This window comes from Montipora capricornis, chromosome 6 (assembly GCF_036669925.1).
Source record: "Montipora capricornis isolate CH-2021 chromosome 6, ASM3666992v2, whole genome shotgun sequence".
NCBI lineage: Eukaryota > Metazoa > Cnidaria > Anthozoa > Scleractinia > Acroporidae > Montipora > Montipora capricornis.
In genome coordinates, this window is record NC_090888.1 from 56986060 (window position 1) to 56996059 (window position 10000).

Genomic DNA, 10000 nt, shown 5'->3' on the forward strand with positions numbered 1-10000 from the left:
TTTCAAGAGACTGTCACTTGTTCTGTATCTCAAAACTAGAAATGGTATTCTTATAAGTAGGTAACAATATCCTACTTTTCTATCTTGGAACAAGGAAAGGATTCCTTAATTCATGTCAACATTTTTCTGAAAACAAGAAAGCAATTCCCTATTTTAAGCTCTTCAATCACTTTCTCATACACCTTAAATTAAGGAGTAGAGTTCTTGTATTCAGTCATCTGGTTCTTGTTTTGAGATTCCTGTGTCCTTGTACCAAGAGTAATCAGTGCTTATCTCAGGACCTTAAAATAAGGATTTTTTATCCTTGTTTCAAGGAATCTCAATTTAACAGTGGTTATTAAGTTACCGCGGCATGTTTACTCGCCAAACAGTGAAGCATCTGTGTCAAATGATGGCAAGATACCGGGTTTTTGTAAGTTTCTTTTTCTGTCAAGTGTTATAAAGTTTGACAATGAAATGAGCGAAGTCAAAACAAAGATCACAATCGCACAACTCTTGTTTATGCAAAGTCAAAATTTACTCTCCAAGACGCGTTCGACGTTATTTATCACCAGGTAATTTCATCATTTTGGAAATGGCAGCTACTTTATTATTTATCTGCGTCACAATTTTTCACTGATTTTGGGGCTCATTTTGTTGAAACTCAAGCACGCTTCCAACAGACCTGTAAACCCTTCCTGCTTACACAGCAATACTAAAAAACTTCTTCCATATCACATTTCAACCTTAAGCTCGAAAATTCAATACACAACATGATATTATAATTCACAAAGGCAGAAAATACCACAGAATCCTTTTCCAGCGAAAAATTTATTGAAACAAACAACATATTTGCTCTTAGAGGCGAGAACCCAGGGGCACCCAACGTCAATTTTCGGAAAATGTCTTTTTGGAAGACGACTTGAGATCTAGAGTTTTCGGAACATTTGTTGTAAAATTTCTTGCTTGCCGGCCTGTCCTAGGATTTTCGAACATCTAAAAAATGGTATAATTGCCCATTCTTAACGGATTTTTACCCTAAAAAGGTCACCTAGAAAATTCGGGAGCGTATTTTGTGGCTGAAATTTTCGAAAAGGTTAGTTTTGATCCCTAAAAGTTTCGGGTCATTAGACTTTCAGCTAGGAAGTCCGAACAGATCAAAAACTTTTATGGGATAAAAATATGCCTATATCTACCATTAAAATACCAAAATACGTTTAACAATGCTGTTTAAGTGGTTTTGAAATATATTCTCGTTGGGTGCCCCTGAGAACCTCTTCCTATTTCATTGCGTGCGTGAACGCAAGAAACGCAATCGTGTCAAATTACCATGTACTTCAGGTAAATACAGCTCACCTTGATTTCGGCTCGACGGGCGTTAGATTGTTGTCGAAGTCCATTACTCGTCGCTTTTAAGATTCCACCGCCTGTATATCCAATTGACCTGCCATTCATGAGCTTCATAAGGGTATATTTTGTTCAAAGATCCACTAAAACGCCATTCGCGTTACATGACTTTCGACGCCATTGCCGGTTAAGTTAATCGTTCTACTGTGTCCACCAGAGAAATCTACGCATTTCCCACTACCCTCTCGATCCTAACAAAATATGCGCAGAAGGCTCTATTCGCAAGCCACCACTTAGCAGGGAAGTGACAGGCAAGACTTTTACCGACAAGGAAAATAACAAAAATACCCACGAATTGAAACCGAGATTCCGACTGGGTTTGGCAACCCAGTAATGAATTATATCAGAGTGCACCTGTATATCTACAGCACTGTAGTGTGTACATGTCAGTCCCCCTGTAACGATTTTAGTATGTGTTCATTTGCAGATTTGTTTTGAAATTGAAATTGAATTAAATTGTTAAACACATTTCATTGTCATCAGTCTGTGATGCAAAGCTTCTGATAGCTCCGTCCTTTTTAATTTGTAGGTGGAAGAAGAGGCACAGTATCTCTGTCACATATTCTGCAATTTGTAACTGGTGCTGAAGAGGAGCCTGTGCTGGGATTTGTGCTGCACCCCAGTTTGCAATTTGTAGAAGTTACAAGCACGTTTATCCCCACAGCAAATACTTGCATTAACTGCCTGAATCTGCCTCGTCCAACCTTGGATATTCCTTTGCTCGCTGAAGACAAATTGTTTAACTTGTACGATTTTGCATTTTCTAATGCTTTTTTCGGTCATGTGTAACACAATGAAAAGTAAGGGAGATCATTTTTGGGTAAGGTAAAATATTGCATGGTGGTATTTTTCATGGCCTATTAGAGTTAAACATTGCAAAATTCTTACATTATGGCAGGTAGATTTCAGTTTCTGAAAAAAAATTGGGTTATTCAATTAGATAAATTGAGGTTTTTAAATTGTTTAAAGTTTAACAGAAAATTGTCTTTACTGTGAGATGTTACAACTTGTTTATTAAATATTTTAGTAGAAGCATTTTTTACTTGTTGCTGTAGAAATTGTTTCTTTGTACACGTACTCGATTTACATGTGCATGCGCTTGATACAGTTTTTGAATTTAAAAAGCTTAACCACCCTGGGGTGAGCTTGTTGCTACCTAAACAGGCTACATAATAAAATTCAAATAAATTTAAGACCACTTTATCTCTTAAAAGATACAAATTGTAGGTAATGGGACAACCATGAGAAATACTTGCAGATTGCGTGACATGCAGTAACATAGGGTGGGTTTCACAGGCCAAAGCTCATTCCTGACCATGTGTGTTTATAGTGCAATATACCAACTGAGCCAATCAGGATAGTTCTTACATCACTGTCGATCAACCCCTAGTGCATTAAACATAAGCCTTGTGTTTATTCATTCAATTACTCTCGCAGGCAAACATCTTGCTGGCTTAAGTTTGCACTCTAGTACAATTATTTTTCCCCCCTCTTCACCCCTATGTCATAAGCATGTCATGCACGATAGTACACGCAATATACTTTGCTTCTTTTTGAGACTTATGATACATGATATCCCGTACGAAACGAGCAGATCTGGAGCAGATCTGCAACAGATCTGTTTTGACAAAAACAGATCATCTGCAGGCTCTATTCAGTTAACTCTGTTTAAAATTTAAGTGCTACACGGCCAACGTTTGTATAAACTTAACCTTTCCTTGTACTTGTACATGTTCATTGCCGTGACCTTAACATCTTCAGTTCCCACGGTCTGCTCCCGTCTGACCTTGTAGCTCAGTCGGTAGAGCCGCGGAGATCTAACCCGAAGGTCGTGGGTTCAATTCCCACCCTGGTCAGAGTTTTTCTCTGTCCTTGTGTGGGCCCATTTCCATCAGTAGGGCTAACGCTCACATGGTTCATATGGGATAGAAATCGAGCACTTCACATTACACTCTATTCAGTTAACTCTGTTTAATTTATCGTCTGCAGAGTCTGTTTTCAGTCTACTGCAGACGCTGAGCTTGAATACACTTCGCGATGTTAAGACTGCAAACGAAAAACAGACTAACAACAGATCTGCAGATTATCTGCAGCGTCTGCAGATGATCTGCAACACGTTGAAGCCCAAAATCCGGATCGATAGATGATCATTGTATCGTGACTGCGGTATAAACCTTAGTTGGATCAGTCATTACTGGTGTGTTTTGAGATAAATAAAATAGTTCGATTGTACACATAAAACGATAGTCAAAAATTTAAAATGCGTTAATATAAAGAGGGTTATAAATGGTCAGCCACTTTAATACATACAACGTGTTAGTAAATAAAATGTTACGTCGATTGAACACTTAAATGAAAGGATAAATACTCTTTCGACCTTAATTTATCCTTATTATATAGCAATTAGGCACCCATACCTGACACATTCTCTCAATAGAATTTAAGAGCAGTACTGCAGGGTGCATTGGATTCTCAGTTCCAAACGCTCAAGGAAAAACATTTGATCGATCGACATATCAGTGTTGATAGAACAACGATACGAAAGTCGAAGTCAACACGTGAATGAATCATAAAAAGTGCAATAAGATGGTTAAATTACTGTACTGTGATCATTTTTCTGACCTACAACATGAGATGTTCTTGTTATCAGTTGTCGTGATTGACGTGAAGGTCATGCCGCCGCTGAAATCGAAAACACTCTAGCCTGTTCCAGGCTCTCACGAAAGGAACAGCCTGTGAAAAGCGAGTGGGGGCTTGGGTCGAGGCGAGGCGGGAGAGCCTGTAAGCATCTCTTTAAATTCTTCATTCCGCCCACTTTGCAAATAACCTTTCGCATGTCAAAATGTCAATGTCAAAGTGTTGAAAAAGGGCGGCATTGTGTGGTCCCACGCGAGTTCAAGCGCGATTCTTTTATTGTTGTTCAAAGGTGATGCGTTAATTCTCGCTTGTGCGAGTACGTTAGCCAGAATTTAAGGCAATTTTTGGGAAAATAACTTTACAAGCGAACGAAGGCATTGTCAAAGCAACCGGGAAACGAGTGTCAAGGAAATCACCCACGGGAGATTTAGCAAATTCGACCAAAAGACACGACCAGTTCGAAAGCTGCGAGTTCCCGACGCTCTGTTGACTTTTCTAAGGAAAACAGAAACCCGACCATTGAAGTTTCTGGCCTAGATGATAAGATGGCCTCATCAATAAACTTCAGCTCTGATGCATCAGGACAACCGATAATGAATGTGAAAGATTGATACTTCATGTGAATGGCTTCAATTGCATTAGCAGTATACAGACACGTAGCCATCACCTTCGCTTCCTGAAAATCGCTTGATGTTTTAAAGCTTTAAGACATACAACGGAAATACAAGCCTGTTTTCGGCAAATTTTTTTGGTTTTCTCTTTTTGCTCTCATTTTTTCGAAGGCGATGAAGGCAGAAATTTAATTGACCCGAGCTGGTGAATTCGAATACGCAGCCAAGTATTTGCATAAGAAAGAATAACAAAATATTGTATTTTTCTCGTTCGTCAGAGTTTTCAGAGAGCGCCGTTGAATGCTAACAATTGTGGCGTGCAGGGGAGAAAATAGTTGTGTCAAATGCGAACTATATATCGTACCCAGTGATGCTATATTGTAAGCGGTGTGGAGAGATGTCGTGTCACAACATCGAAGCGCTTTCACAACGCGCGGCAGTAACTGAAAATTTATGCTTTTACCAAAACCAGTTGGAAGCATTGCAAACGGCTCGTTTTTTCGACTTATTAAAGTTGAACAGACACAACTTTTGCTCGAATCTGAGGGCTTGTACGTTTGGGAATATTAAGACACTCGGCGACAGAGTTGACCTCTTTCTTTCGTGCTCCGCGCGTGAATCAAAATGATGACGAAAGTGTTGATGTAAACTGTCAAAATTGACCAATCAGAGGGTATACCAGGAGCTGGTATACCGGAATGAAGAATTTAAAGAGATGCTTACAGGCTCTCCCGCCTCGCCTCGACCCAAGCCCCCACTCGCTTTTCACACGCAGTTCTTTTCGTTTTCTCGACTATCTGAGAGCCTGGAACAGGCTAAAAACACTCGGGCTCTCCTCAGATCTGATCCCTTTTCTGGACATTCAATAAGCTACGGACCCATGAGCACTAAGGAAGTTTCCCTTCTTAATTATCATTATCTTTGACGTTCAACATGCTTCAATTTTAGTGCCGGGATTAACTATGCGCAACTTGATTAGTGGCGTAATCCATCTCAAAATAAGATCATTAAAATCTGCAATCATTCCATTTTTAAAAGTTTTTGAGGCTTTGAAAGTTTGAGTGGTTACTTTCTTATCCCTTTGGAAACATAGACATAGTCAACTTGTCAGTAAAAACGTTGCGTGATAGCGGTATATACGCTTGTGGTATAAACACGATAATCAAGGAGTGACTGAGTTCCGAGGGTCAACGTCACATTTTCTGCCTATATAAGGAACCTTGGACTGGGGGATCTGTCACTCGTACTCGGTTTATTCGAGACCTCGACCCGTTAACATCGTAGGCCAAGGATCACGGCTAGCGACTTGCAGATGATTTTAGACGAAGACAAGGGTAAAAAAAATGCCTGGATCTACTGCAGCAAAACGAGTGAGGGTGAGTACAACCCTGCGTAGCATGGCGGTTTTGTTGAGCCGGGCGGTTTTTCTGCCCTCGTCCGCCATGCTACGCAGGCTATCGTACTTGAGCCGAATTATATTTTTGTCAAGTTATTCATTTCACCTCACCGTTTTGTCTGAAAACCTTTTTGCTTTTTCTTTTTTATTGTAGTTAACTGTTGAGATACCGGAGCATCAAGAGGATGATATTCTCTGTCTTCTTAGGCAGCAAGAAAACTGTGAAGTGGCTTCCATAAGACCAGTACAATCTGGAGAAGGTAAATGCTATTTATCACGATTTTCCTTCCTGTTTCGTTAGATTTTATTTCGTCTTTTGATTTACCTTCCCGTATCCTCTTCGCACTGTGTGCGCGAGGGAGTTTTCTTTAATTTTTTGGTAAAGGATTTCAGTTACCTTCCGTTCTTATCCTTAGCTACATTATTTATTTCACTATTATTTCCGAAAAGCGCGCCACCTTTGCAACGAACATCACTTTGAAACTTGATGCCCTTTAGTCTGAGGTTATGTCATCCTGGATCCTGTTTCCGGCAAAATCTAATTACTCATTCATTTTATCGCATGTATGGAGGTTTTCCCATCGGAATATATATAAATTGACTACTATAGCAATACCGTAAATGTACACTGAGTCTGATGCTCAGGGACTGGACAAAATGCCTTTACAGAACATCGCACTTCTAGCAGCAAGAATTAAAAAAAAACACAGCAGATTCCTAATACAGTACTTCCACTGTGGTTGCACAATTCTGCCAGTTTCTTGCTGTTTGTCCATGAGAAAAAAAAGTTTCCATCATTTATTTCCAGGCCGCAAACGTTTTGCCGTGCCGCAAGAAGATGGTCCTACGCCACCAACACCCTGTTCGTCTCTTCCTAAGAAATAAGATGTCGGGCGAACTCGCGCCTCCAGCAGAACAGCCACCTACAGCTGAATCTGGAAGAATCGAAAAAACATGAAATCGCTGTTCGGACTTGTAATTTCTGCCTGCAGACGCCGTGTATCAGTCTTTCGGCATTCAAGCCGATGGGTTGCGGTGCGGCGAGGATAACGAATCACACCAAACACCGCAAAAATTACAAGTGGTTCTGGAGAACTCTGAAAGACTGTGGGCAGTATCTAGTTTACTCGATCTCGTTTCTGTAAATAACCTGCCAAGCAAACCAAAAAAAAAAAAAAAGCATGCAAAGCCTAGCCTGCGAGCAAGCTCCCTCGTTGCTCGCAGTCTACGCGAAGCTTAGATTCTTGAAACGAGTGGTTGCTACTCGAGGGGTTTTTAAATTCATTTGGAATGCGTTGAAAATGTCATGCTAAGAAAATACTTTAAATTCCTGCTTATGATATTATTTTGCGTATCTATCAGCATTAATCGTTTACTTTTGATGAGTAACAGACCGACTTCCTCTCTCTGTCTTTTAAATAAACGTTGTTTGATTGGTGAATTTTGTGGGCTTTTTTAACCGGATAGGCTGATTTCGTCTGCAGAGGGTCTGCAAATTTGCAGACTTGTTGCAGATCATCCCTGCAGACGCTCTGCAGACATTCTGCAGACATTCTGCAGACATTCTGCAGATGATCTGCAGATAATCTGTAGATCATCTGTAGATTGTCTGCAGATCTGCTACAGATGTGCCAGCAGATCTGTAGCAGACTATAAACAGATCTGCTCGTTCCGTACGGGATTATATATGGGATGTTTGAATGCAAAATACTATACACAAGATATTTTGCTATAAGTTTACTTCGGATGGATATAGACATATATATATTTAAGATGTTACAGTTGGCAGCCAATGGTATAGATTTGCTGCATATTTGCATTACAGACATTTAATGATTAGAGTAGCCCTATCTTCTTTCATAGACTAGGCATATATCTGTATTATGAGGTTAACATTCGGTTCCATTAGTGTTTTGTGAGATTTTTTCTTGAAATGAATAGTTGTTAACGAAGGCCTTTGGTTCAACACATTGATACTCTCTAGTATCTGACAATATCATTGCGATCTTATATTAGTTAATATAATCGGTAGGAACGTTACATTCCAGTTCAACTTCTGCAGTTTCCCTGCACATAAGATGCATAATGAACCAATAAGCTACACTTACTATTGATCTACAAAGCTGGACTTTCGAGTAAATCTTAGGTATATATCTCTCTGCTCTTTGATGTTGAGTTGATATAGACAAATAAACTTTGGGTTGGGATGAAGTGCTCCCATACAGGTCACTCTTTGCCCAATACACTCACAAAATGGATTGTTTGCCATGGTAACCATGACTCTTAACTACCTTGCCCAACTAAGGACTTCTTTCAGGGTATGGTGACCTGCAGCCCTGGAGATGAGTAAGGACCTCTTTTAGGGTATTGTGATGGCAGCCCTAAAGAGGAATAAGGACTCTTGCTGTGACCTACAGCCCTCGAGAGGAGTAGCACCTCTCTTAGGGGATCGTGACCTGCACCCCTAGAGAGAAAGGGGATGAGGGGGGGGGGGGGGGGTTAACCCCTCCCATCTTACCAAGCTAAACTAGTATTGCATTAGTGATGGTGCCTGTTGGGGTACTTCATTCCCAACCCCTTTCCCCACGTTTGTTTGTTTCTGGTTCTCGTGGGTTGGGAGCATTAATCACAAAGTAGACCATTATATCAAAAAATTCATTCCACCAAATGATGTAGATTGAAATATGAACAGAAAAATAAACATGAAGCAAATCTTTGGCCACAGTATTCTAACAGAAGAATCATATGATACTCCTTCAAACATGAGATGCATCAATTTTCTGAAATTAAGAATCAAATGAATATTGCTCGACAATATGAAGGCCTTTGAGGTACATATCAATGCCAAAGTTTGAAGATGTCCATGTTGGTGGGACTTCATGTTGCAGCTGTTGTATGCAGTTGTCACTCAACTGATTTGAAAGGGGTTGAAACATGGGCCTCCTTTGACTGTCATCCTCTGCTTCATCATTTACGAAACCTTCAACACCATAACTGTTGATGGCCCCACTTTCCAGTTCAATCCCCACAGGAGTTTGAAGTTGACCTGCCACCCACATTCTGATAGGTGCTGTGCGCAATCTGTGTTGTGACCAGGCCCTATTCCATATGTCCAGTTTTTCTTGAATTTTGTGTAGAAAAACATGGTGGAGTACAACCAGATGGAGGTCATTGAGTGGGTCAAGGATTCCTTCATCTTCAATAAAATAAAACAATTGGTAGTACACAGCTAGCACTCCTTGATAGACGTCCTTCCAGAGGCGTTCAATTCGTTGATTATGAGTGCTCTTTCCTGTAATGGCACTCCCTCTGTTTACTCCCCTCCTCGAAATCATGTAATCTGCAATCTTCACGTTCTCGAGTCCCTGGTCAGTTCGCACTCTGCTTGGAAGGCCATACGTATTTAATATTTCCAAAAAGCACATCAAAAGAGTATCTGCGTTGTTGGTATCTGTGCATTTCAACATCACTGGTAATCTACTGAAACCATCGATCCCACCAACAATAATGAAGTTCCATCTTACAAGTTTATGATTTGTGTCGACATGCCACAAATGATTTGGTCCTTGAACGTTATATACCCTCCGTTTCAAGCGTCCTTTCTTTCTCTCTTTTACTCCAACCTGGTCCACACGGTGTATACTATCCCTAAGTCTCATTCTCTGCACTTTGATGCCTCTTTCTTTGAGAAGAAACTTCAACATTTGTTCTCCACAAAAAGGAAGATCTTTTGCCGCTTCTGTCATATGCCGATCAAGCTCATCATCAGATATGTTGCTAAAATTGAGCGCCTTAAGTCGGCAGGTACAAAACGCAGGTCACAGGTCACAGGGCACAGGGCACAGGTCACAGGTCATTTTTTAACCTATACAGAAAGTATCCTAAACATTCATAAAAGCTAACCTTAGGCCTTATTAGTCCTAATTAGGCCTTTTTAGGCCTAATTAGGCCTAATTAGGCCTAAAGAAAA

General features: G+C 40.3%; 1 long non-coding RNA gene across 1 annotated transcript; it reads left to right on the top strand.

The window, feature by feature from the left end:
- Positions 1-5875: 5875 nt before the first annotated feature.
- Positions 5876-7245, top strand: LOC138050685 (uncharacterized). The gene is made up of 3 exons (XR_011132666.1): positions 5876-6010; positions 6185-6290; positions 6839-7245. It is a non-coding gene; the product is annotated as an uncharacterized lncRNA (long non-coding RNA).
- The last annotated feature ends 2755 nt before the right edge of the window (positions 7246-10000 follow it).